The sequence below is a fragment of the Aegilops tauschii genome, chromosome 3 (assembly GCF_002575655.3).
Source record: "Aegilops tauschii subsp. strangulata cultivar AL8/78 chromosome 3, Aet v6.0, whole genome shotgun sequence".
NCBI lineage: Eukaryota > Viridiplantae > Streptophyta > Magnoliopsida > Poales > Poaceae > Aegilops > Aegilops tauschii.
Window position 1 is genome coordinate 254230085 of NC_053037.3, and position 8288 is coordinate 254238372.

The window sequence follows — 8288 nt, forward strand, 5'->3', positions numbered from 1 at the left end:
CTAGTGGTAATGGAATTGGTGGAGTTTTGATGCAAGAAAAACGAGCTATTGCATATTTTGGTGAAAAACTCTCCGGTGCTCAACTTAACTATCCCATCTATGGCAAAGAATTGTATGCTTTAGTGCGTGTGTTGCATGTTTGGGAGCACCATCTTAGACTGCATGAGTTTGTCATACATACCGATCATGAGACACTTATGTACCTTAAAGGTCAAACCAAGTTGAATAAACGGCATGCTAAATGGAGTGAATTTATTGAATCTTTCCCCTATGTGATCAAGTACATTAAAGGCAAAGAGAATGTTGTGGCGGATGCCATTTCCCGCAAATGCATGTTACTTACTCAACTTGAATTGAATGTTGCCGGATTTGATCATATCAAAGATTTGTATGTGCATGATGTGACTTTTGCTACTCCTTATGCTAAGTGTGTGACAAATACTTATTGGGAATGATACTATATCAAAGATGGTTATCTTATGAGAGTTAACAAACTATGCATTCCCGAGTCTTCTCTTTGTTTGTTACTTTTGCAAGAGGCTCATGGAGGTGGAATCAAGGGACACTTTGGACGCGACAAGACCTTTGCCACACTCTCCAAGAACTACTTTTGGCCCAAGATGTTTCGCGATGTCTCATGCTTCACCAACCGGTGCTCTACATGTTGCAAAGCTAAGTCCCAATCTCAATCCCATGGTTTACATATGCCACTACCTATTCCACATCAACCTTGGGAAGATATTAGCATGGATTTTGTGCTTGGGTTACCTAGAACTCAAAATGGCAAGGACTCCGTATTTGTTGTTGTGGACTGATTCTCTAAAATGGCTCATTTTATCCTATGCAATAAGATAGACGATGCTTCACATGTTGCCAATCTCTTTTGTAGGGAAATCTTGAGGTTGCACGGTGTGCCAAAGACAATTGTGTCGGATCGAGACGTCAAGTTCTTAAGCTACTTTTGGAAGAGGCTATGCGCCAAGCTCGGAATCAAGCTACTCTTCTCCACGACGTATCATCCTCAAACCGATGGCCAAACGGAAGTCACCAACCGGATGCTTGCCACTCTCCTACGCGTTTTGATAAAGAAGAACATCAAGGAGTGGGAGGAGTGCCTACCCATCGCCGAGTACGCCTACAACCGTGCAAGACACTCTACCACCGGCAAGTCCCCCTTCGAGGTTTTCTACGGCTTCAACCCATTGTCACCTTTGGACATCCTTCCTCTGCCGCTTCAAGAACGAGCAAACATGGACGCTAGCGCAAGAGCCACCTACCTCAAGAAGATGCATGAAGAAACACGTTCCACGATCGAGCGCCAAGTACAACGACTCGCCTCCAAGCTCAACATCAACAAGTCACCGATGGTGTTCCAACCGGGCGATCTTGTATGGTTACATCTCCGCAAGGACCACTTCCCCAAGGAGCGCAAGTCCAAGCTACTTCCGAGAGCCGATAGAGCATTGAAGGTGATCGCACGCTACAACGACAACGCCTACAAGGTCGACATTCCACGTGAAAAGTACAACGTAAGCGACATCTTCAACGCCAAAGACTTGGCCAAGTACCATGGTGATGAAGAGCACGATCCGTGGACAGATCTCTCCCAAGAGGGGGGGGGAGATGATGCGGAGCATCCCTCGACTACCCACACCGATACTCCATCACCACCGCAAGCACCGAGAGGACCTATGACAAGAGCACGTGCACGCAACATCGAGAACGAGGTCACTTCTTTCCTCTCCGAGTTTCATTCGGTTTCACATGAGAATGGAATTCTACCTCAAAGAGATACGCTATGCATTCTCAGGTACATCGAATATGGTCGTGTGAAGGAGAAGACGGAGACTCAAGCACCCACGGAGCAAGGGAAAGGAGCGTTGAATGAGAAGAGTGAAGAAGGGAGCAAGATGGCAAAACCCCCTAGACACCCCGGGTGCCCGTCCACCCTCCCCTGGGCGCTGCCCCTGCTTGGCCCGGGTGCCCAGCCCCTGCCTCTCGGCTGCCTGGCCCCCTGCCTCCCGGGTGCTCGGCCCCGGCCTAGCCCCCCGCCGCACCTCCGGGTGCCTGGGCTTTGGGTCCCCGGGTGCCCGGCCCCTCCCAGCCGGCCGCCTCGTGCAACCCCGGGTGCCCGGGCTTCGGACCCCCGGGTGCCCGGCCACCTCCCAGCCGCCCCCCTGTCCGGGCCGGGTCCCCGGCCCCCTTCGGCTTGGGTGCCTGGCCAAACCTGGCCGCGTGCCTCTGACCGGTCCGGGTGCCCGGTCCCATGGCTCCGGGTGCCCGGACCCCTCTGGAACAACCCGTGTGGTTTTGGCCTTTTGGCCCTTGTATCCCTCTCTCCCTCTTGTTGCGTCCCTAGACTTTATATACTCATCTCCCAGCTCATTTGGAAGGATAGCAAAGTATTAGATAAAACATTGAGAGCTTTGCTCCTTGTATCCCCTCGTCTTGGAGATCAAGACCCCTCTTGGGAAGAATCCTTGTGGATTACAAGACCTCCCAAGGGAGTAGATCATCATCAAGACCTCACCTCCTCTAGGAGTGGGAAGAACTTTACCTAGTGCTTGTTTCCTTGGATTGATCTTGTAATCTTGTGGATCTCATGTATGCTACTCTAGTGGATGTGATATTTGGGTTTGTTTGAGTGATTTGTGCCTTGTGTTCTTGAGTGTTCTTCCTCGTTTTCCCCTCCAAGTGTGAAAAGATCCCCTCTAGGGTTTCACCCTACAACATAAAGTCTATGGATTTGTGAGAGACATTCACATGTCATAGTTCTACTGTGGGCAGGAAAAGACAGAAAGATGATCCATGCATGCGTCCTTTCCATGGCGGCATGACATAAAGTGATTGATGGTCTACCATCATACACTGCTATATTAGTGCAGGAATCGTAAATACTACTTGTATACAGGGAATGCTAGTTTGCATGCTCTCGGATCTCCAACTCAGCGAATGGAAGATGCATGCACGGGAGGTCCCGTGCATGGGAGAATCCATTTTCTCAACATGTGCCTGCTCAACCATAGGCTGAAAATACCAAGGAAAAGGATCGACATGCCTTGAACATAGCGATCGGGTCGGCCATGTGCAGCATTATATCTTTTGGACCATCTCCGATCGATCTCTACAGCAGCGGAGGAAGAAGCGCTAGCTGTAGGACGAAAATGGCTTTCGGCAGCAATCTGATGAGGGTCCTGTTCATCCTGATGGTCATGTTCGCCTTGAGTCCGGCGAAAAGGCCCATAGCCAGGAAGAGCACTGCTCTTGCCCCTGTACCCGAAGCCGGCGAGGAGAGTCTGGCGCTCGCGGGATCTTTGACATAACCAAGCTTGGTGCGACCAGCGATGGCAAAACCGACTGCTCAAGGGTCAGTTGTGGGGCCATGCACAGCGTGATCAATCAAGCAATGTCCTGGACTACGGATGCCTTTGCTGACCGACAACAATGTGGGATGACCAATCCATGCGTGCAGGAACTCCAGGAGGCATGGAATTCGGCATGCGGGGCGACTGAGCAGGCGATGGTCCTCGTTCCGAAGGGAGAATTTTTGGTTGGCCCTCTTAACTTCAGCGGGCCTTACAAGGGCAGTGTCACAATCCAGATCGACGGCACCCTGCTGGGCTCCAACGACCTGCCCAAGTATGACAGGGGTAGCTGGATGAACATCCTCCAGGTCGACAACCTTGTCACCACTGGCTCTGGCACGATTGACGGCCAAGGCACTATTGTGTATACCAAGGATCCAGAGGCTCAGGCCTTTCCCAACATACGGGAATGCATACACAAATCGTTACTTGATCGATCGATCGACATGGCACATGACTAATGTATGTTCGTACATGCGTGCATGCATGCATTTTTGGTGAAATTAGTCCCTCCTCCCGGACTTCATGAAAAACGGGACCGTCTCCTGCATCACACTGCTGAATTCAAAGTTCTTTCACATGAACATTTACATGTCCGAGGACGTGAAGGCCGAGAACTTGACCATCACGGCACCAGGGGACAACCCCAACACTGACGGCATCCATATTGGTGACTCGAGCAACATCAACGTCACAGGTGCAACCATCAGCACCGGAGACGACTGCATCTCCATCGGAGGGGGAAGCTCCCACATCAAAGTCACCCGTGTAACATGTGGGCCAGGCCAGGGGATCATTGTGGGCTGCCTTGGCAGGTACAGGGATGAGAAGGACGTGAGCGATGTGACGGTTAAGGATTGCGTTCTCTGGAGCAGCACCGACGGAGTACGCATCAAGACCTACGAGGACGCGGTGAAGTCCATCACAGCGTCCAATTTGACCTTCAAGAACATCAAGATGGAGGACGTTGCGAACCCCATAATCATCGACCAGAACTACTGTCCCGAGAAGGTGTCTGTCGAAGATTATGCAACTCACGATATATTGATCGGGTGCAATAAGCACGTATATATAAGTACATAGGGGAGCCACGTCCTCAACTATACATGGAAGGAGGAGGGCTTGTTGTACCAGAAATACAAATGCAATATCTACATCTCAACACCCCCCGCAGTCGAAGCGGCACCATGGTCGACGCAAAGACTGGATCGGAACTCCTCGAAGGACGCGGTAGACAAGCCCTTGGTCATGATGTCAGCAAACTGTTGGGAGGTAGGGACATGTAGCATGCGTACATGACCAAGAGCTACCTACTCCCGAACAAAATGGATATCAATCTCAATGTGCTTGGTGCGTCAATGATGAACCGGGTTGGCGGAGTGGTAGATCCCAGAGACATTGTCACAGTAGACAATCGTGGCCTTGTCAACCGGAGACAAAAGCTCATGTAGAAGCTGACGAAGCCAGGAACACTCGGCAACAACGTTGGCAATGGCGCGGTACTCCGCTTCAGCGCTAGAGTGGGAGACAACGGGCTGCCGCTTGAACGACCAGGAGATGAGTGATGGTCCAAGGTAGACGCAATAGCCAGAGGTCGAGCGGCGCGTGTCGGGGCAACTCACGATATATTGATCGAGTGCAGTATGCACGTATCTCACGACACCGAGATACATAGGGTAGCTCAAGTAGCCGGTCGCTCCAGCGCTAGGGTTTGGCCCGCCATAGCCAACCGGAGCGGGGGAGTAGTAGGGCTACGAGGCGACCAGGCCTGGTTGCTGATCGGCAAAGAAAGCCTGATGGCCGGAGGGTCCGGGCCCTAGGAGACTCGAAGCGGGGGGGGAGAGGGGGGGCGTGGCACGGGCATGGTGTAGGCGTGCACAAACCCTGTCCAGGGGTTGTGGCCGCCCCCCCCCCAAGGCGGTGTTGGCTGTTGCTGATTGGGCCCGGCGCGCAGTTGTTGCTACTGCTGGCCTTTGCCGCGGCCGCGGCGCCGCTGGCGCAGATGCTGCTGCTGCTGCGGCGGGGGTGTTGATGAAGAGCCGCGGGAGCCAGAGGCCGCTGTTGGTATGGGGTGCCGTAGGCACCGTGTAGCGCAGGAGGAGCCACGGGCTGAGGCGCCTGGAACGGCGCTGGAAAGCCAGGGGCGCGCCCGCGGGTGCAGGACCGCTGCGTGAGTAGCCGGCAACGAAGGCGGTATGAACTGCATGGGAGCGAAGATGCTTCAACCGGCGTTCCTTGAGACGGAGATACGCCACCACCCGCTCATAGGTAGGGTTCGGCATGAGGGTGAGGGGTGAAGCGGCGTTGCCAAGATCCTCATTGAGGCCGGTGGTGAGGGTGGAGAGGAGCAGCTCATCGCCCACCTTGAAGCCGATGTCGTTGAGCTCGTCGAAGAGGGTCTTGAGGCGCATGCAGTAGTCGTCGACGGAGGAGTCATTTTGGTGACACCCGAAGAACTCCTGCTGCAGGAAGAGGATCCGTTGGAGCTTGTTGTCAGTGAAGAGGCCAACGATCTTGTTCCACACCGTGCATGCATCATCCTTGTCGCGAACGACGGTGTCGAAGATGTCCTTGGACACGGTGAGGAAGAGCCACCTGATGATGGTGGCATCGACCGCCGGTCAGGGTGTGCAAAACCGAACCGAAAACCAAAAACCAAACAGAAAAAACAAAACCAAACCGAATTTTGGTTTTTCCAGTTTTGGTTTCAGTTTCAGTTTTTGATTTTCAAAACCATATACCCTTTGGTTTTTTCGGTTAGAAACCGACGGTTTTCGATTAAACCAAATTAAATCGAAACTAGCTCCACTGTATGAAGGATTTTAGTTGAAACTGCAGCCACTCCTCTATTTATAGCCTTCTGCCCACCACGGTGCTACTCCAGACACGAGGTGGGACTAAACGCTGCCGCTTGAGCCAACAACCTGGGCACTCGGCGGACGTTGTGCTTGCTTGGGCCTCAAATTATCCGGCCCATATGACCACTCTTGTTGAGCGACCCCCCCCCCCCCCAGGCAGCCGATCGCTTGCCTTAGAAAAAGGCCAACCTGCCGCTTTTGTCATGATTATTGGTTAGGATTGGCTCTTTCCTTTTTTTTGCTTGCTCCATCTCATAATAAAATGAATATAATTGACTCTTTCCTTTTGGTTGCTCCCTCACGTAATAAAAAACCTTCCTAATCTCAGATCTGCTGACATTTAATACCTAGGACCAATCCATGTGTGCTATCTAATAATCATGTAATCTACGTAGGCACTTCTCACAAGAAAAATCTTACCTACATACACAGACCGAATCATGTGACCAAAATATATTTGTTGTTCATTCAAAAATTCACGTCAACTTTGGTTATTTTGGTTATTACCGAAACTGAACCGAAATTAAATGGTTATTACCGAAACCGAATCGTATTTGTGTATAAAACTATATAAACCGAAGTATGAAAACCGTATAAACCAAAAACCGTATAAACCGAACTAAATCAATCTGAAAAAACCGAACGCAAAGCCTGAATCGCCAGCCAGTCGGCGTCGCGATTCAGGACGAAGAGGTTGGCGGTGCCGTCGATGTGATCCTGCAGGTTATACTCACGAAAGAGGAGATTGAAGTATGTCTTCTAGGCAAAAAAAATCTCCTCTTTGTGGGAGAGGATGACCGGAACGCGACGTTCGATGGGAACATCACAGATGTAGGCAGGGTCGGGGAGGGTGGCGGCGGAGGAGTCGAAGTGGTTCGGCAGGCGCACTGCCAGAGGGGGAGGCGGCAGAGACGGTTGGAAAGATCAGAACCGGACATGGCGGAGGGTTCGGTCGGGGTAGGGTTAGGGTTTTGGGTGGCGGCGGGCGGCTAGCGGGAGCAGCAGGAGGAGGCGAGGGTTAGGGTTTGAGGTGGCAGTGGGCGGCTAGCGGCGGGGTGGGCAGAGGTGGTGAGCCGGGTGGAGGGAGGGATCGTGAGGCGGGGCTACGGCAGCGGCAGGGAGCCAGCGACGCGCGGGGAGTAGCGGGAGGGGAGCTACGGCAGCGGCGAGAGGATCGGCGGCGCGGGCGTAGCGAGGGAATCTAGCGGCGGCGACGACGCGGCTAGGGCAGGGAGGATCGTAGGGAGGCTGATACCATGCATCTCACAATAGGACGAGTAAGAGTGAGGCTCTGATACCATGTAGAAGATTATGCAACTCACGATATATTGATGGGGTGCAATATGCACGTATATATAAGTACATAGGGGAGCCATGTCCTCAACTATACATGGAAGGAGGAGGGCTTGTTGTACAAGAAATACACATGCAATATCTACATCTCAACAGTGTCCACCGCCACCAAGAGCAAGTCCGAGGTCACTGTGAAGGATGTCATCTTCCGCAACATCACCGGCACATCATCCACGCCGGAGGCAGTTAGTCTGCTCTGTTCTGAAAAGCAGCGTGTAGCGGCGTCGACCTCATCGACGTCAATGTGGAGTGCAACGGGAAGAACAACAAGACCATTGGGGTGTGCAGCAATGCCAAGGGCACCACCAAGGACACCCTCCAGGCATTGGCCTGCCTCGTATGATCATGTGTGGTTCCTTCCTTCCATGAGCTCTCATTAGTATAAGGGAAACAGATCGATCAACCATCTCTCTATTTCTCTAATTGATCGATCTATATCATACATGTGCTATCTTAATTAAACCGGCATGTCTATGTTCCTGTTTGAGTGAAGCTGGCCCAACGAGCTTATTGATGTGTATGATTAGTTCAGTTTTGTAACTACTAAATTATTCATTTTAATATTTTATAGGGTGTGTTTGTTTTGGGAAATAAGTGAAATGAAATGTCATGGTTATAGTCCAATTGAGTGCATCGGTTCCTTTTACGAGATGGCCCATTGTGTCATCTGGAACATTGTTAGACCTACGAACACGACGACTGCAAATGCCCG

The 8288-nt window shown here is 51.8% G+C and overlaps 1 pseudogene; it reads left to right on the plus strand.

Annotated features, from left to right (window-relative positions):
- The first annotated feature begins 3164 nt into the window (after positions 1 to 3164).
- Positions 3165 to 7919, plus strand: LOC109734745 (exopolygalacturonase-like; annotated as a pseudogene).
- The last annotated feature ends 369 nt before the right edge of the window (positions 7920 to 8288 follow it).